Here is a 21,508-nt window from a genome sequence, read left to right as displayed (position 1 = left end):
CACACACACACACACACACACACACACATATATATATATATATATATATATATATATATATATATATATATATATATATATATATATATATAATTTTCCACTGTTCAACTTTAAGAAACACGTTGTAGCAGAAATTGATGACGAAATGGCCGATCATAAAGTTATATGCAATTCCCAAGACTACTATTATGTTTCTTGCTCGTAATGCATGATGCATTTGTTAATGCGGTAACACAGGTTAATACCCCTCTGGTAAAGTCATACACATGCCAGAAACATATCGTCAAACAAATGCAATCGTCCAACAAATGCAAAACTATATGAACCCAACAATCATTTTATCTATGAAATCACACCTTTGTGTAATTCACGCTTTTTCTGTCATCTTCTCTGTTAAGTCCGATTTAATCTCGACACTGCTAGGCCTTTGTGTGCACATTGCAAATTAGCATTCAGAAAAAATTGATAGCGAGACAAGTTTAAATGTCATGAACTTACCAATATGAAACACTAATAATGCGATTTAGAACTCGGTGACAATTGTATCTTTACAGTCAACATTTTGTTTGAACTTCTCTTTTTTCGCATGCGCTTCCTCCACATAGATACTTTTACAGCAACCACACTTTCGGCAACAAAAGTAGTTTCCTGTAGCCTTCATCATAATCCTGTCATACGGTTCAAGTGAACGCAAAGGCTCTGGCAACCATTTCCAGTTTTGCAATTTTCGCGGGAGAATTCCTGGTGTCTTGGCCTGTATGCATTTCATGATAGCCACGACCACGATTACCACGGCAATCGGAATAAGAACTACGGCCAGGGCTATCCATGACACCTTTGACAAGGCAAAAGCCACATCAGGGATTACGAAGAACATCAAGGGTAAGTAGGCAATAGGAAACCATCTGTACTTGGAAGTTTCTGTACCAAGAAATTTTGCCGCACCTACTGGTGGTCAGAAGAATGGGATAGGTTAGTAGATCACAATACCTGATATGTTGAAGAAGAGATGGCAGAATGCGATCTGTAATGCATGTGGGACTTTGTCTATATCTTGAACCAAAGCTGCCAATATTCCTGTAGCTGTCGTGCCAATGTTGGAGCCAAGGGTCAAAGGGTACATCCTATCCAAAGAGATGACGCCCATTCCTACCAGCGGGGTCAAGGACGATGTAAATACGGAGCTTGACTGAATAAGAACGGTGAATCCAGCCCCAATGAGTATGGCCAGATATCTCGTAAAGTAGCCACAGATTTTACCCGGGAAGCTGGCATTGACAAATTTCCTGATGGTGACTGCCATCTGGCCCTTGAGCAGAGAGTGAAGAAGTTTAACTATCGCGATCAGGCGCGAACACATGATAACCAAGGCAAGCCCAAGCAAAACCGCACCAATGGCTGAGTCGCTCCAGACGTTTGCTGCGTTTCTGAGTAAGTATTTACCTGTTTATATAAATAATAATACAAGATAACATACGTAACAACAATAATATAACTGCATTTGGAAGAAGTTCTTTGAAGAGAATATTGGCATACCTTGATGTTACTTTTCATGTATTGTGACTAAAACTTTCTTTATTTGTAGTATTAGGGAGACAACGCACTGTCTTAGGCAGAGAGCGGATTGAAGTGGCTGCTCCCGTGAACTGGAAACATTAACATAAAATAGTGCAATGTACACTAATGTATGGTCATTAAAATAGAGGAAATGAATTTTGCCAGAGTAGACAATACCAAATTCTAAGAGTGCAATAAATGAAATATAAAGTATATGAAAAAGCTATTTAAAAATATCCAAGTTGTTTTTCAAGTTATCTCTAAAAGTACATGAAGTTAAAAAGATGAAGCGGAGCTAGTAGTCTTTGAATGGAGAAAACAACTGAAGGCCAAGTTACATACTCAATAATCCAAGCTTTACTACACTCAGTCAAATATATTATGTCTTTTTAAACAGTATAGATAGTGAGAAAAACCTGAAAAAAGTTGTGTCTTTGAAAATCAAATCGATTGCAAATTACAAAACTCTGGAGCAAAACCCTAAGACAAATATGAACATTTGTACAATTGCTTTCCTTTGTTTCATATAGCCATACATGATTTTCTCAGTAAAATAGTAAGTAAATATAGATGCTAATGAAGAAAGCTAATTATTCATATCTTGCTCTTGCTGATGCCATGCGCAATTGACACATTAGTGTGTGAAATATCAGTAATTATGGGGTAATTAAAAGTCCCAGAACATATTAGAAAACTCAATTTATATTTTATACGTTGGATTATATAATGGAAACAATAAAGGAAATTTATTTTTTCATTCATTTGCAATCATATTAAAGAGAACATGATGACAATGTAGATTCGCATGTTTCTATATGTTAGTGTTTGAAGCATTGGCAAACTTATACCCTTTGCCCTTTGATCCCTGTAAACCTGATCTCAGGGATGATAGCAAGTTCGATGTTCTTGTACCTTTAGTTTAGCATAACAATGACTGCTAGGCTGAGATAATGCAATGTTTAGTTTCAAATAATAGTAGCGCACTTTTCACGATAGAGAAGTAGATGTGGGGATGAAGGGCTAGTTTGCAACTTCTGTACTAATGAATACTGTTATGTGAATAAATACGATAATTATTCAGAAAGGCCGCATCGAAGCGTGCGACTGAAATACTTCAGCTATACAACCAAGAATAAATCAAACATAATAAAACTAGTTCGGTCATTATAGCTCCTCTGTAAAGTTATTATGTATTCTTGAAAGCAGGGCAGGTATAAGGTGAAATTGTATGCATTTTGGAGAGAATGTTTGCGTAACAAATTGCTACTGTCATGCTACTGCGTAACAAATTACTACTGCTACTGTGTAAAAAACTGCTACTGTCATGCCTCGTGGTTGAAATTTCTTTATATATGCTATTAGGTTTATAACGCGCTTCCTAAAGTAGACAGTTAATAGAAATGACTGCTTCCCTAGACTCGAGAAATGAACTCGAAACAGTTTAAAGTACGCCAGATTATGCAGTAAATAAAAATACGGAAAATTAATGTTGCTAGAGTAGACATTACGATATCATGAGAGTGCAATAAATGACTTGTAAAATATCAAAAGCTAGAACAAAGTTATCATCTGGGTTTTGTTTCCTCCATGTAACTCCTGAATTCCAGGAAATAAAAAGAATCAAGCGAAGGTAGCAGTCTTTTTGGAAGGTTCATATCTAAAATAAGGCGAAGCTGAATACTCTAGAGCTCAGATAACACTTTTAAACCATACACCAAAGGAAAGGGAATTAAAAGTTATATTAACAATATGTATTTTAAGCATAAATCCTTTTTCATTACGAGGATAACCAGTGAGACAAACCTGGGAAAGTCTATGTTTTTTGGTAAAAGCCCCTACCCCCGCCAAAAAAAACTTTTCAAACGACGAAACCGAAGAGCGGAACCTAAATGTCATCATCATCATCATCATCATCATCATCATCATCATTTGCTATTCACAAAACACATTGACATGTTCCTGGTTTGTGCTATTAATTATTTAGATACCATTCTCCACAAACTACAGAGTTGAATGAGCTGTTCAATGGATGGCCTCATTTGGAAGAATCAGATCAGAAACGTAAATGGGAAGATAAGGAGTAAAGAAATGTCATTTGCTGAAATGACCGAATAACGGATATATTTCATCGAGTGGATGAAAATACTTAAGTTCGTCTGCATGTGAGGCGGTCCGATTACTATACTATGCAAGCGTCTAAACATGGCTTAAATTTTCTTGGCGATAATGTTATCATGTTCAACTCCAGTGAACTTTACAAAATATTTCACTTGGAAATTCCAGTAACGCACGACCTATCATGAATAAAATGAAATAATTATAAAATAAGCAATTTGATTATTGCTTATGAAACGTACATGGATCTTTACATAAGGCCTGAAGTACTTTTGTTGAATTCATCAGAGTTCCATTAACTACCTCTGATACTGTTCCATTGAAGCACTTTTCTGTCTTGTCACAGCACGTCTTTAGTATACTCTTGTCCAAGTACTCGTTCATCCCCTTGGCGATGTTTTCAATTACATTTTTGTCTATCTAAAATGGGAAACGATTTAATTAAAAAAATGATTACCTATTCAAAGTTTAATATCACATTATAATGTTTGCTAATTTTCACAGATATGGAATTTTATTTTTATATTCTTCCTGATTGAACACAAAATAACGAAATTATGATAAGAACTTCTATTTCTATGGCATTATTGCAGTAGTTGTTAGTAAACTCTGTTTATATTATATTCTACTCTATTCTCAGTTGGTTTCGAGGTTTATCAGGGAAAAGACGATAAATGCAGTATTATCGACTCAATCTCCTCAGTAGTTCTCCCCGTTTTGATTTTGCTAAATGTATTATCATCTCAATTCTTCTCACTGTCTGGAACTTCAGTTCAGATAAAGGGGATAAAAACTTTTGGTATAAATTGAATTCCTTGTTTCATGTAAATCCGTATAATGCAAAATATCATAAAAATTTATTCTGACAGTATCACTAGCACTTCAGACCGCATCACGCTTGCGTGATTAAGACCACGTAAACATTACAGTTGGCTGAAGATCATATAAACAGTTCTCACACTCAGGTTCATTCTCATCTGATCATTCTGACGTCTGATTGGTAAGTGATTTGACCCTAGCAAATGTAACGCCATTATTTCGACCTTAGTTTAAGCCTGAGAAGGTTTTTTGAAATTTTGGGGCCTGATATTTAAAAATGCGGAATACACCTACCTGGATGATGAGTTTTGTAAATGGACCGGTGATGACCTGCAGAAATCCTTGTCTGCTTCCTTGTCTGCTTGTAGCCGTAGACTTTCCACTAGCACACCACTAAGCCATTCCAAGTAACCTGAGATGCCATAAAACTGAGCGTAAAAGTTCTATTAAATTTGTTTGACCAAGGTATTGTGGTGTGTGTCTGTGTATCTATGTGTGTGTGTTTATATACGTGTGTGTATCTATGTGTGCATCTGTGTGTGTTTATATATATGTGTGTATCTATGTGTGTATCTTTGTGTGTGTGTCTTTGTGTGTGTATCTATGTGTATGTGTATATGTGTGTGTATACATGTGTGTGTGCATCTATGTGTGTGTATCTATATGTGAGTGTGTGTTTGTTTACGGTTTTTGTGTGCAAGGAAGACCATTACATGGCAAAACAGTAATTTTACTTACAACACTGATATCACAAGTGCATCTCAAATACACCCAGCCTTTACATCGAACAAACATACGTTCAAACATACGAATACCAAGAAATATACAACTGTACCACAACTAAAAGCGTCCAAAGCAGAGGTAAAGCCAGTGGCTACTTTCAGAAAGGGTCGGAATGCGTACTGAAAATGACTGAAGACTTTTTAAATTCATATTAGATGACGTGAGGCAGAAGAACTGTAACTAAGATTTTTGACAAATGGAAAGCTAGAAGCAGGAAGGTAACTTGTTTTAATCGTGAGGGTCAGGTTTTGGTTTTGCAACTGAGGCTGTTTTTAATAATGACGAGAATAAATCAAATTACAGAGAATTGTTAGTAACATCAGTTTCTGAAAACAATATATAATTACAATATTAACAATACATAATCTAAGCACTCAAGTAGCAGTGATGTAGGATTAAATTCGTTCTTAAGAAATCCGCAGAAACAGGCTCAGATAAAGAGAGCCATTGAAATTTTGTAGCTCTAACACCAGGGCATTACCCAGAAATGCATTTCAACGTCACATATACAGTGCCCTCATTATGTAAATGAAAAACCTCCTGTCTCGGAACAGTTGAGACATTAAAGGTTGATTTCTCTTAAACTATGACCCAAGTGTGCTTAAATTTTACATATGTAATAAATAAAATAAACTATCGCTCGAGCTCATAATACACATTAACCCGGGTTTTCGCAAACTGATTAACAACTGAACTGGAAGCGTCAGGTCTCTTTTTTTTGTTTGCGTTTCCCTTGATCTGTACAAATAATGTTTAAATACGTTTTACACTTTAACTTTCTTAGTGTGCTCTACTTAGAAATCCCCATAGGTCAGAAATACAAACTGACTTTTATTTTCTCCACGGTTACTTTAAATTTTCCTTTACCTATGTGATGAACATTTAATGAGGAATATTTTTAACCTAGATTTTAAGATGTCTCTTATTCGTTAGAATCATGTTAGGTCACTGCCTTACAAAAATAATTAACATGGGCAAACATGTTTATGATGATGACCAAAACATAAGACGTTTCCATACTCATTACTCACTTATAAAATGCTGTAATGGCTCCTTACCAGAAATTATCTCCAAAGGTAGAAGGACCAGCACGGTAAGCCAGTTAAACATGTCGTGGACTGTGGCGCCAGCAAACGTTCGCCGGAATTCGTCTTTGTTCGCAATTTGTCCCAGAGATACAATCGTGTTTGTAATCGAAGTCCCGATGTTAGCTCCCATCATTATTGGTATAGCAAGCTTCACCGTAAGGACTTAATAATAATAATAATAATAATAACGAGAATAATAACAGCATCTACAAGAACAACACAATCTATTCCTTCTGTAGTCCATTCACTTATATAATAATTTTTGCCAGAGGCTGAATACTTTCACAAAAATATTTGTCTCTTCTTAAATCGGTTTGTACATGAACTGAAGGATGGATGGTTGATTACATATACCTATATAAATTTCAATATTTGAGATTTATATCTTTGAACTATATGTTGTGTATGACTTATTAAACACATACCCTCTCAGTGTTAAGCTATATGAGTCACATCATTAATCCCTTTACATGGGTGTACTTTTTATAGCATCGTTACAAACTTGAATTATGTATGCTTCACTGGAAATCATTCATATAAAAAACTCGACACTATTTCAGCAAGGTCTAAATCAGGAGTATAACCATAGTACATATGATTTTTCCATTAACGTAACCATTCAAAAAGTGCAGAATTTGCATTTGAATTATATGCATATGCCCACCTTCTTGAGCAACCATGCTGACGATAATGGTAGTTGTTGTGGAGGAACTCTGGAGATGCACTGTTGCTAAGACACCGATCATCAAACCGGCCCCTGGATTGGACAGAATGTTACTGTTCTGAAAGGCTTTACCGGCAGTTTTACCTGGAGAAGATTTAAAAAAATTAGATAGAAATGTGCAAATGTTGCCAGAAAGGGAAAACTTTTAATCAGTATATTTGTTAGAAAAACGAGGAAGATAAAGACGTGACATGGAAAGATGATGAAGAGAAGAAATCACAATGATGACTATGACTTAGAAAGGAAAATAACTATGCGGGAAATTAGAGGAGTAAGATGACTACTAAAGAGAAGAGTAAACTATATAGATAGATAGATATAGAGATAGATAGATAGATAGATAGATATATAGATAAATAGATGGAACGATTACCTCCCATCAACTTGAATGCATCTCCCATGAATCCCAGAGAACAGATAAAGAGGTATAGGTCCGCTAAGAGGAGTAGAATCTTTAGGTTGTAAAGCAGAAACAACCTTTTCATCTTCTGATAGCCACTTAACTCTTTCCGATGGAAAACAGAAAACACATTATTCAATGAAGTAAGTACATATATGTATGTGTATGGCTCCCACGTTGCAGTACTGAGGTAGAAAAGAGAACATAAATTTGTGTAAGCTGTATAAAACACATAATGCGCCATTTTAATCACTTTCATTGCAGGAGCAGGTGCGAAGTTTAAAATGCGTCCTAATATTTGTCAACTATCTGTGTGCTTTTTTCTCATGATGAGTTTTAAAATAAGTAAAACAGAAAAGCACGTCTTTCTGGTGGTTACAATTTAGTTAAATGAAAGAATATTACTCGTTATATGTAAATTTCTTCACTACTGTATCCCAAAATTCACTTTCCGTGTCACTATATCGTCCAACTTGGTGCATAGGAGATATCAACTCTTGCTATTAATTTGCGTACAATGAATTAATAATATACCATGTCGGATCGGCTGCATTAATAACTCTTTGACAATCATGCATCCCATCATTCTTTAACAGCAATATTCTGATGTGAGGGATACTAACCATCCCCAAGCAGAATGCGCTACTTGGGACTAACAGAAAATTCAAACATAGAGGCAGAAGTTAAGGTTCCAATAAACAGACAGATAGAAGCACTGACGTGACTGTTGCAGTTGTATTGCCCCATCGACAAGAAAGAACAAAACGAATTAAGACAAATTTATCTCGTACCGGACCATGGTGTGAAATTGCCGTTCAATTTCGGAAGTGCCCATGGATCGACTACTGCAACGGGAACGTTTTCCTGCAAAGAAAAACAAGGGGACAAGTTTCCAGTCGTAATAAGTACTATAATATATCCAAACAAACGTTTCTAATCTTTGCTATTCGCGCGTATAATAAATTATTACTACGCTCATTTTTGCCGAGTACCGATAGGAATCGAGGTGAGAAAAAAAATGATGAATTATATGGGTGTGCCTTGGAACTGTGACCAGAATTTATTTTTATTTTATTAGGAGCGGATCAAGGAATATCATTGAGGGGTGTGTGCGAAAGGGACTGCGGGATTGAGCCAGTGATCGGGGCTACCGCATTTTAAGCATTTCCAGATCATAATATTAACCAGCTAACACGTCTATCGAGGAAACTTCATCTATGAGACATTCCGGTTCTTTCACATCCATTCTAGAGGTGTGGGTGTGTGTTCTAATGATCAATTGTTGTAAAGACTATATTTTCGTTCTGAACTGGACTAGACTGAAAGTTTCTCTCTCTCTCTCTCTCTCTCTCTCTCTCTCTCTCTATATATATATATATATATATATATATATATATATATATATATATATATATATATATAATAATAATAATAATAATAAAATAAAGTATAACACTGTTCAGAAACAAATCAGTAGTATTATGTGTATGAAAGTGTGAAGTGAATCGCACACAAATTTTTATTGTCCTTAAATACAGTGTTGTCATTTTTGCTTTATTCATTTTACATGACCAATGAAACACAAAATAATTTGCAAGTAATAGTTTTTATCATTTAAAAGAGTCAATGCAAATCCCGGTAGGTTTTCTTATGCTTGATGATTGTACTTACATTACATGTGTCGGACTTTTCATCGCCATTTTCAAAATTTTTGTTCTTGATTCCATACTTCTGAGAAAGCAATTCGAAGACTTGTGCTAAGGAAACTAAAACCAAGGATAATTAAGTTATTTTTAGATAGGTTAGATGGACACAAAGGTAATTGTTTCCTCTGTATCCCAATAAAGTAACAATGAAAAGAGTGCCATGCAATTGAGGGTAAAACTGTGACATGGTATATATTTGATCTGATATTAGACTTTCAGAATTATTATTTGCATTCAACATTTCATCTTGATTTAAATTTAAAAAACAAAACAAAATACACCAGTAAAAACAAACAAATGAAAAAGGGCAGGTTTAGTTAGACTGTAGGGTATAATGTCTCATTGCTAATTCTCCGTTATCACGATAAGAAAAATTCCATGTTTTTCAAACAGGCAACCAGACGAAGTTGATGATGAATATTATTTAATTATAGTCGCACGAGAAAATTAAATATTTCGACAGAAAATTATTAGACTATCTAAAGGTGCGTTACTTTACCTTAGTATTACCTATAAACATGCAATATCTGACTAATTCAAAAATATGTAACAAAATCGATGGCATGCCAAAATGTTACCAAATATTTTCTGCTACATATTTGCTATTTTTAATACAAATCATACATTCCGCACAAAGAGTTTGAGGAAATACCAACGATGTTTATGATTCTACTCCGTTCTGCATTTTAATTGAAAGCGAAACAAAATTCCATCAGGTTGAGAAAATGACGGTACGATGAAATGGCCGTGGTACTGAAACGTTCTCCTTACTGGGGGATGGGGTGGATACTGGAGGAGTACTGAATTTTGGAAAAATATTTTAAAACAAATTCTAACATGTACATTTTGCTTGGTACGAACGATCACCTCACCACCACCACTGAAGGAACTACATCTGGGTTTTAAAGAAACAAAAAATAATGAAGAAATTTCGACCCTCTTTCATCTGAACCCTGCAGCTTTTGTATCCCCTTGTCTTTTATGATTAAGGAAGGAAAAAAACGATTTGTTCAATTGTTTATTCTTTTGAAAATACTCTCAGGTGTGCACCTTCGAAATGGATTTTCTGATCGAATTCGACTTTTCATCAAATTAACCTCTTTTAAAACTAGATATACACATTCTCTCCTTGTTTCAAAATCTCTGTTTCGTTGCAGCTAGTTTTGGTTGTGTGCAGTGGAGTACCACCAAAATACCAACTTACTTGTATCTTGAAGGTATTGAAATGTCACATTCTTTTATTCCTGATAAAATTAATTGCCCGCATCCGAGCATTTAGATAGTTTATCTCAGTTTCAGTGCTAAATTGCGCTTTCTTCTCGTTTGCCAGTACACAGTCAATACAAGAGACAGATAGACAATAACTGACAATTATATTATTCCACATTTATCGGGAAAATGTTCAAACTAAAAAAAACGAATTATCGCTAAAGAGCACAAAAGAAATGGCAGACAGTTTAAGACATTCCTCAGAGATTTCAGATAATTATGTCTGCCATTTTTCTGTTTTACGCAGAAACTTCCAATAATATAGGCAGTGTAGGACTGAGTGTGGACATGCTAATTAACCAATGGCTTTATGAAGAATAATCTTTGTGGATTATATTAAATTTCATATTCATCCATCCAACCTTGCATATATAGTTATGTACAAACATATATTATGATTCCCTTTTTAAGAATCTGTTTTAATACTTTGCTAAAACGTTTCTCGTTCTGTAGTAAAACGATCATATTAGCCTATTTTACTAATTTGAAAAGCCTTGATGTAAGGATGCCATGAACTTTTTGATCTGTTCGTCAAGGTTCTAATAATTTTTTTCAGGAGTTGTTTGCAGTTCTTTCAAGCTTTCTTAATAAGTAGACATAATTTATTACACACTGACACCAAGTGTTCAATTCTGAGAAGTTTTTACCCCAGGATGGTCTTAAATGTTGTTGGGACACATGGTACAAGCTGTTGAAGATGAATTCTTTTTCTATACTTTCCCAATTTTAGTAATGTTATATGTTTCAGATAGAAAAGCATCGTCTGTACAGAATTAAATACTTAATGCTAGAATACATGCATCAGATGTAATCACATCTTGTCGAAACGTTTATGAGGATAGGTCGTTATTTTTTTATATCCCTAGCAATGATTGCTTTATTTCATGGCGGATTGGCATTATTCGTAACACTTCAAATGATTCTATTCAAAAATGATATTTACCTCCCTCCAAAAATGGTGTTTTTTAATAAGGTACAGTTTTTGTGTTTCTCTATTTTTATTCAAATTAACATTGAATTTTTAGGCGGTATGTAGGCCACAGTACTCACCGTTATATTTGATCCACTAAAAACCACGATGATTTTGAGGAGCTGTGGAAAACAAACATTATTCAAGGGAGACAAACGGTACGGATCGGGCTAATGGTCAAATCATAAGCAAACTTAGCTTTACAGCTGGAGAAAAAAAATATTACTATATAGTTAAGATGTTTTACATACTTTTTAATCATCTAGCCCTGATGAACAATGGATTTTCTTTCCTTAGCCATTGTTTTTTTTTTTCTTCTTTTAATTAGTAAGAACTTATTTCTTCAACTCGCCTCAAAGCTCTATTCGAAATGGTTGTTCGGCAACATCTCTGTACAACGTTGTATATGCGTAGTTTTCAACGCTTTTAATACTGCCTTTACATACATCATTACGTTTTATCAGGACCGATCCATCTCAGAAATAGGGACAACAGGTTGCGATTGCACGACGTATTGACGACTACTACTTGTGATTTATATTTCGACATTTTCAAAAGTTTATACACAACTACCAAAATGATGTAGAATGTTCAGAGTTCTAAAGACGCACGTAACTGTCTAGTGTGTTTGCTGCACCTGTTGCGAATCGGACACCTCTTACCACCTTAACTTGTTGCTGTGGAGCAGCAGGGAGGGCGAATCCTACAAAATACTTTTCCGAAATACCCCTTCCACTGAAACTATTCCCGATAGAGGGCTTATTTCGACGAAATAACACTTTTATTCAGAAAACGAGACAAAAAAAATGTCCCTGAAAATGCTTTGTATTTCCGCTGATATAACGCGAGTTACTTCAATAAATCCGACTCGTATCCGACATAATTTCCACGGTGAGGTATTATCGAAAAATCAGGTGTAGTTTGCGCCCCCTCTGCTGCTCTACGAAATGAGTTTCCAAGAAAACATTTTTATGTCGCAAATAGTGTATCAAGGCCGACGCGGTATCGTGTACGCGGGTCGTGTAAATTTATTGTCACAAATCCGTGCTGGTTTCTTTGAGCGCGACTAAAGAAATTCTTAAACTTATTAATATCCATATCGCCGCTACACCAGGTTTGATGAATATTTCTCAGCGTGTGAACATCAACTCCATTAAACACCGCAAGAAGATTACAGTTATCCCTGATTACTTTTGGAATTTGTGTATAACGCTGAGTAACATAAATCACATCAGTGTTTTTATGACGACCTCGTGAAAATATTCTTGCAGGATTTTTTTGCTTGTCCAGCATCACATCATCATACACTACTAGGTTATTTATTTCCCCGTTAAGGTCTTCCACGGACGGAGCTTCTTCAATATCAGTTATAAATTCAACAACATCCTCGCCGTCTTCACTCAGCGCTTTTGCACTCTCATTAAAATCTTTTATAACATCATAACAACGTTGATCATCCACAGACGGAGCTATCAAGTATAGTTTGTCCCATTTCATCCACTTCATTATCATGTTCAGCAACAGCTGTGTTTTACCTGATCCTGACGGTCCTATGATGATCATTCTGATAGAATTTGGTAGCGCGGAATTATGCTTGACTGGTTCTTTCCTTCGCGTCGCAGAAAAATCAGTGATCTCCATTTGTATATAAGGAATAATAATTATGGATCTATATTGTGTGAAGTGTAAGGCACAAACCCCTACGAATGATCTAACAACCATTACAACAAAAAATAACAGACAAGCACTTTCTGGTAAGTGTGCGCGATGTGGCACAAAAAAATTTAGATTTCAAAAAAAAAGCCTGACAAAGTCAGCGGAGGTGACATCGCAGCAACCCTCGGACGACTTCCAGGTACCCCTTGGGCTAAATATCCCGGAGAAAAACATCTCCCAGGATACAATTACTGCGGTCCAGGGACACGACTAGATATCAGACTTGATGAACAATCTAAACCAAAACCGGGAGAGTATCCGATAAACGCTATCGACGCAGCGTGTCACATGCATGATGTTGCTTATCGAAGTAAAGATCTGCAAGACAGGCATATCGCGGATGTGAAATTAATTCATGCACTAAGCGCCATAAAAAATAAATCATTTAAGGAGTCACTCGCTAATTGGTTAATAAGATCAGCGATGAAATCTAAATTAGCATTAGGCGCTGGATAATTAATAACAATGGAAGCGATTTATTATTCCCCGGCCGGATACTGGAGAGGTAATGCAGCAATTAATAAACTCGCCAACGCGGCATCAGTAACACGCGAGGTTGCCAAAAATTGGCTATCAAAACAAGCAATATGGCAAATCTACTTACCACCACCTCGACAAATCAACTTTGCACATTTTGATGTTAGTGTGCCCAATGAAGTTCATCAGGCTGACATACTATTCCTGCCTCATGATACTGTCCGTAGAAAAATATACAAATACGCGCTAACAGTAGTTGATGTTGCCAGTAGATACAAAGAAGCAGAACCGTTAGCGACTAAAACAGCGTCCGAAGTCGCCTCTGCGTTTAAACGAATTTATCAACGAGGACCTCTAAACTGGCCACGATTATTACAAGTTGATCCTGGCAAGGAATTTCAGGGCGCGGTGTCATCACTGACAAAGCAGCATAACGTTACCATACGACGAGGACATACTGAAATTCATCGGGATCAGGCAATTGTTGAGCGATTTAATAGAACACTCGCTGAGAGATTATTCGGATACCAGTACGCGAGGGAATTCATTTACGATACGAGATCTCGTGAATGGGTTGCAAGACTGCCAAACGTGATAGCCGCACTGAATAATGAAATTACTAGAACAACAAACATGAAACCTGTAAATGCAATCACAAAAAAATATATACCCCGCGTCAGTGAACGTGTTTCAACGCAGCCAACGACGCTAGCGTCCCCGTTGCTGGGTAATGTCACCGTTAGGTATTTATACGAACCCGGCGAACTCGAAGGAGGAAAAAAAAGAGCAACCGATCCCACATGGAGTGTTACCACACACAAGATATCCAGCATAACCAGATCAACTGGGAGAAACGCAATCTACAGATTAGATTCGACTGCTCCTCAACGCGGATTCACACGCGAGCAACTTCAGGTGATTCCCACGGATACACAATTACCACCTCGATCACTTAAATAACTGCAGCAACACCTCTGCGTCGATTACACTCAAGACAGGTCAGCATTACATTTTCACGCGTATGACCGAGATTGCTGTCTATTCTATCCACTGTAAATTGTCTTGGGTCGTTTTTCGGATACTGCCACAGCAATAAACAATTACAACTCGCACAGTGATTATTCTGACGCTCACGTAACGACAACACAGCGTTGATATCCAGGTTAAACTCTCTATTATTTTTCTTGTCGCTTTGTCGGTAACTGTCTAATTTTTTTCTTATTTGATCTTTTTGCGTTAACTCAACAACGGCTGACTTCGTTGACGTATCTAATACAATTCTTCGTAACTGAGCCATCTTTCTTACTCTGGACACGGCTAAATAAACTAAATTTGACCATTCGATGCGGTCATCAACGATCCAAACAGTTGTATCAGAAATAGTTAATCCTTGTGCTGAATGAATCGTCATAGCATATCCTAGTGTCCACGGTGATTTATTTATTGCTAATGCATCTTCGACCGCATCGACGTTAACTGTTACTATATCATTCAATACTAAATTTTGTTTCTCTGGTTTTCCGGGAATATCAACATCAATATTCTGCAATCGTGTATCATCTGGTCTATAACATAACGGCACTTCCAACGTTGGAAATTTCTGCCGCTGTAACTGAAATAGTCGCCGCTGAAGTGTATCTCTGACTGATTTTCTACTTGCAACAATTAAATCATCTGGTTTCCACGCCGTTAAAAAGTTATCAAATGAAGTCTCTGGAATTATTTCACGCATTATTTCACATTGGACTTTATTGGTTTGTAGCCTAATTAGTTTTTTAAACTCCTTTAATGTGTCATCAAGCGCTCTGATGTCATCACGCATTTCCTCGTAATAATCAACAAACGTTCTCAACCATTCGTGGGGGGATTCGCCGACAAATGGTGGTGGTTGACCATGATCGCCGCACATCACAACTGCGGTATTTTTCGTTAACAACCACGTCAGGAACCGTTGTAATGTATCCAGCGGCACAGTGTCTATTTCATCCCAGATGATTTTCTCCGGGATATACTTCGTTCCCATTCGCGTAGGAGTCCATGTACCGCCGCTGTATTTGAAAAAGCCGTGATAAGTGCAGGCCTTTACTCCGCGTTGTATCATTTCTCTGGCAAGTCTGTGTGTTGGTGTTAGCACGACCAAATCAGAACCGCGAAATAGTTCGATTGCACGAGTTGTCTTACCACAGCCTCCAGGTCCGTTCAAATAAACTGTTCTGTGTCTAGCAATTGGATCGTACACAGAAGGCAACGACAAAGTTGTCCACGACAAGGTTGTTGATTTACGATATTCATCTTTAATTTCAACATCAGCTGATTCACAGTACGCGTGCAACTCTTCCTTTTTTACTCGCCATGTTCCCCATTGATCATCCGATGTTGGTAAATCTAACGCTGTTAAATCGTCTTCGTTAATATAAAACGAATCTGTTGCAACCCTTACCGCGAAGGGAACTCTATTCACCATCGACAATAAATTTATAGAAACATAAGCCAGCATAGAGGATCTCAAATGAGTGTACTGAGCTGAATCGCCGTCGATATAACTAACAACTGTTCCTAATCGTTTTCCAGGCATCCCCGGCAATGATATTATTATATCCTCGCGGCTACAAAATGTATCTTTCGCAGTAGTATCAGCGATAATGAAATTTAATTCTTCTTCATCCATAATTAATCGACTGTGATGTCGTTTATGATCATATGCTCCACCTTGAGTAAATTTACCTATCAATCTTCGGCCGAGATCTTTACAGTTGCGCTCATCATGTTTATACGCCAGTGTGCGTAATTCTTCTTCAGACGCTGTAGGATAATTTAATTTTAAGTCAGAATAACACGCAGTATCAGTTGGAGTTGGTAACCAAACTGAGGTTTGTTTTGAGTAACAAATAATCCCCTCACTGACAACAACAGATGTTAGTATTGTTTTGTCAACCATAAACCGCAACAACGGAAACGGCACCCACTTCCTTTCGTGGAAATGTCTGCCAAACCAAGCATAATTAATAGGATGTAACCGTGTTGCAAATTCGAACGATTCCACGCGAGCAAATCCAGTCAGGTCAAAATCAGGTAAAGGTCCGTTAATAGCTACTCTTGTCATTAAATTTGTGGGATGTCCAAATCGTTTAAAGTATTCAGCGCATTCGCCATAGCCAAGAAAACTTCCTGGATAGCACGCAATCATATCCACCGATACCATATTATCACTAACAAATACACTATTCCATAAACCGCCGTGTCCGTATTCGATGCAACTCTGCTGAACATTCTCGAGAAAACTCTTCATGGTTGGTTTCCAATTATTTTTTTGTCGTGCTATATGTGCGGCAACACTTGGAACAGTAAAACAATTAGTTAGTAATTGATCAACTTGCTCAGTTGAATATTTTTCTGTGAGCGCTTTCATTTCATTTTGTAACTCCGCAGTTCTATATATTTCTCCGTTCGGGGTCACGAACTGGTCATAATCACCAACTTCAGAACTTCTAAACAACCATACCGATACCGGATCGGTTTTACTCATTTGATAAATACAATCAAACATACCCGCGGAATAATACCTTATAACACGATCGCGTGGAAATATTTTAACTGATTCCGTCCAGGCGTGGCTGTTATGATCAATAATTGTTATTGAAGCTCCACTACGGTTGTATTTCGATTTATACAATTCCTCGCCTGTTAGCGATAATACCGTTATAGGAAATCTTAATAATTTTTCTAGCGCGGCAACATCCTTAATTGTGGCCCCTGTATCTTTGACTCGATTAGCCCATGTTGTTATTTTATTTTTTCTGATCTCAGTTAGACCATTTCCACGTGCTGCGTTTTTAAAATGTTCTATTACTCGCTCAGCTACACAATTTAACACCACTGGTGTTTTCATTGGCGTGAGTTTATCTACACTTGGTTTCTTTATCGGATATATTCCGTAAACGACTGCAGTTACTGGATACGATCTGGCGTAATACGGTATATCAACCCCCGTCAACATTCCTGGTCTAGAATTATTGCTCAACAAAATAGTTTTCCTTTTAATGTCAAGGATAGGATCATTTTTATCACGGATAATCCACGTGTCATCGTCGTTTTCGTTGACCACTTTGACAATAAATTTTATCCGCATGAAATATCTTCTATCGTCGAGATACCCAATTATGTTACGCGCGATTGTATCGTTCATGGTAGCATCAATGATAACGCTCGCGTCGGGGATAATTTTATATGTCGACCACACATGTGCGGCACCATCACGACGAAACTCTTCCTTGGCATTCTTGATAACACCAAGCAGTTCCTTTAACTCTCTTCGTCGACGATCAGTGGTTAACCGGTCAAGATCGAATCGACCGCCTGCGGGTTTTATTCTGGATAGTCTTTCAAAACTCATTATTATAATTAAGACAAGTATTTAAATAGACAAAAATATTATATATAATGAACGGAAACTCAAAGAGTTTCTCCGGCGATGCTAGCATCGCTCATGCAAAGCATTTCTCATGCAAGTGGATCAAACTAAATTCATCAGAGCCGTGTAACAGACGTTGCAGAGGCGAATACTGTGGACAACATGCTCAACAGGTCCGCGGTGGGAGTCTAGGACCGATACCGTGTATCAGATGCGGCATTGGAGTACGAGGAAAAACGCAATTATGTTCAGCGTGTGGGGGGAAACGCTATCGAGAACTAAAACGGTATTATGATAAAAAAAATCCAGACTCGAACACGTTCTCGGAGCGTGATTACATAAATAAGTTTTCAGACAAATTATGAATTAGACAAATGATTTGCTTATAGTATAATGAATCAAGAATTCGTCCCCGAACAAGAATTTGTTCCACATCCAACTATTCCAAATTATGAGGCAAACCGAGATGGCATAGTGAGAAACTACAGGCTGAGGAAACAAGTTGGTACAGTTGATAATTCTGGTTATTTAAGATTTACTGCCACGTGCTCAAAGAGGTATTTATGTCATCGTTTTATTTACGAATGTTTCTTTGGAGTGATCCCTAAGGGTTTTGTCATTGATCACATTAACGGTAACATACTTGATAACTCTATAAACAATCTTCGCGTGGTCACTCAGAGCAAGAACTGCCTACTGGGTAACACAGGGCGTTGTAAAACAGTTGCAAGAAGAGCTATTAAATCTATAAACGCAGGTGAAGAAATTGTATTCCAGTCAATAAACGCCGCCGGTAGGTATTTCGGTATTTGTTCACCTGTTGTACAGCGTGTCGCAGATGGGATCTACAAAACAGCATTTTCAAAGAAGCTCAAACAGAAGATTTCATTCTGCTATATAACTCTTATCGCTGACACAAACGACGATAACTCCTCCACGAGTGTGTAACGCTTTGCAGAGTTGTCGTCGTCAGAGGATTTGCTCCCCTGAGAAAGCCACCTTGATAAAATATTTTATCGAGTTCATAACATGTAATCATTTATTTACCGTAGAATACATATTTTTTTACAAACAATATCCTCGTTTTACTGAATATATCCGACTGTTTTGCTCTTCTGTGCTTGTTATATGACCGCGCTTAAGAAAACATACAATTAAAATATTTTAAACAAGTCCCGCCCACTGCTAGAGCGAATTTCCAACTCGCAAGTAACAGTTGGGTTATATACGAAATCGCTCCCTAAGACCTTTGGGTCGATCGAAAGTCAGCAGCGCAAGCAAAACCATAAATTAAATCCGCCAATGGCGGGTGTCTTTTGTGCACCATCCAATGGTCGATTCAATGGATGGTTTTGCTCTGCTGCTGATCGTAGAAAATGACCCACCTGTATGTTTGTGTCGTCATAGGATAAGGTCTTAGGATAAGTTAGGATAAGATTACATGTTCATTGTGCCTTTACTTGCTGTCATACTCGAATCAGAGGTAAAGGTTGTTTGTGTTGTCAAATAAATGTTTGCCGGGCCTGCTAGAGAACTCGATCCTAGAAGCCAGGGCTGTCTCGTCTTGTAAATAAATGTGCCTCTGAGTCACTTGGCAGTCAGAGGGGTCCGTCCTTAGGATAAGTTACGTGTTATATGTTTGTCCTTGTCAATTCACTAAACACGTCCTCGCGCCTATAGAACGTTATTTGACGATCTAGAGGCTTGCAGGGGATAAAGTGTTTCGTGTTACATGTTGTATTGTCATGTCGGAAGCAGTCCTCGTGGGGTTCTAGAACGTTATTTGACGATCTAGGCCCTTGCAGGGGATAAATGTTTCCGACTGTCTCGTTTTGTTTTGGAAAGCTAGCGTTTCTCATGCAAAGTGTTTCTATTAAAAATATAAAAATATATAATAATATGAATCACGAAAATATAAATACCATACTTGTTGAAATTAAAGAATTACAACAGCGAGGTTTTAATATTTTACTAGACACTGAAACAATTATGTCAGATTTTGAATCCTTGAATGAGCTATCACAATCGGGGAAGAACAATCTCCCCGCGTGTTATAGGTTCATTAAGGGTTTGCAAGATCGCATTTACAGATCACTTGCCGGGATAACTGAAAATCAGGTATCTGAATTTATTCCACTGTGCCGTGCAGTTGAGAAGATTCGTCTTGTATTGTCAAGCGAGTATGAGACTCGAAAATTAATTAGCACCAGGGTGAGACGGTTAAAAGGTTATATAAAGAATCTAGACACGGAAATGCCTTGCATTTCTGACGAAAATACTAGTATTTGTGACTACGAGGCCGACAAGGAAGTATAAACCGCCGCGTGTGACTCACAGCACAAAGTGAAAGTAGAACCTGAGAAACGCTAGCCCCCCCCCCCGCTTGGAGTGTAAAGCACATTTCCACGGTAAAAAAAAAGTGTATTATTTTTTTTGCCCGAGCGTGGAAACTCTTCGAGTTTCTCTGGAAGTCCAAAGGACTTCTCAAGGGCGTTTTCAGATTTGAAAATGTTTTACATGAGAAGTCCTTAGACTTCCAGGATTTGCTTAAGCGTTTCAACATCAATACAACAATGAGAATAGTTCATAATCTGTTCTCGTTGACACCAAGCTGTGATCATATGATTTTGCTGTAGCTGTGTTAATTGTGACGACGTTAACAAGAAGTCTTCGTCACCATACACGTCAACGATTATTTTAACGGGGAAATACTGTTCCGGGGGCTGACTCTTTGAGTTTCCCCGGAAGTCCAAGGGACTTCTCATGCTAGCGTTTCCAAATGCGGTTTTTATTGCCTCGTGAAGAATTTGCTTATCATGAATATGAACTCGTGCGTGAATATATTCACACATTATACACAACTGTTTTTTTTTAAATGCGTGAGCGTGGAAACTCGAAGAGTTTCTCATGCTAGCATGAGAAGTCCCTTGGACTTCCGGAGAAACGCTATGCATGAGCGTGGAAACTCGAAGAGTTTCAGGACTTCACCAGTAAGTTCACGGAGACAGTCTCGCCACGCAGGTCCAACAACCCCCCCCGTTGGTCGGTGAGTTTAAAATTTATCGTTGACAACCACGGATTATTACACCGCAGATAGACCACATTGATTGGTTCTTGCACAATCAGAAAACCGGGGGGGTCTTTTGGTGTGAACGTATACAGGATAAACCCCTGTTGGGCCGTCGTAGTAGTGTCAGCGCTAGCGCTGTAGCTACCGTCGATGACGTCACATACAAGATTGACCGCAATAACATCTGTGATATTTACGATCCCGGGTGAGATGTGTCTGCCGTCCGCGGTAGTGCTGTTGTCGTGCTTGAGAATAACCGGCTGCGGTTTTGTTCGCGCGTACGCGTCAGTGATATCTTTGTAGGATTCCTCGATGAGATCCCGGACTGATTCTCGCAGCACGGGTGCGTTATACCCAGGAAATTTAAAACTAGGAATATCTTCCACGCGGATATTATACAACG

The 21,508-nt window shown here is 37.7% G+C and overlaps 1 pseudogene across 1 annotated transcript; it reads right to left on the bottom strand.

Moving 5' to 3' along the window:
* Positions 1–285: 285 nt before the first annotated feature.
* Positions 286–9,186, bottom strand: LOC149804894 (sodium-dependent phosphate transport protein 2B-like; annotated as a pseudogene). The gene is made up of 8 exons (XR_016414185.1): positions 9,163–9,186; positions 8,278–8,350; positions 7,460–7,591; positions 7,027–7,170; positions 6,333–6,524; positions 4,786–4,903; positions 3,915–4,092; positions 286–1,443 (listed from the first exon to the last, which is right to left on the bottom strand). The product of XR_016414185.1 is annotated as a sodium-dependent phosphate transport protein 2B-like (transcript).
* Between the last annotated feature and the right edge of the window lie 12,322 nt (positions 9,187–21,508).

Source organism: Sinohyriopsis cumingii, chromosome 2, assembly GCF_028554795.1.
Source record: "Sinohyriopsis cumingii isolate HCF-2022 chromosome 2, ASM2855479v2, whole genome shotgun sequence".
NCBI classification, from domain to species: Eukaryota; Metazoa; Mollusca; class Bivalvia; order Unionida; family Unionidae; genus Sinohyriopsis; species Sinohyriopsis cumingii.
This window is presented reverse-complemented; position numbering and strand designations above follow the sequence as displayed.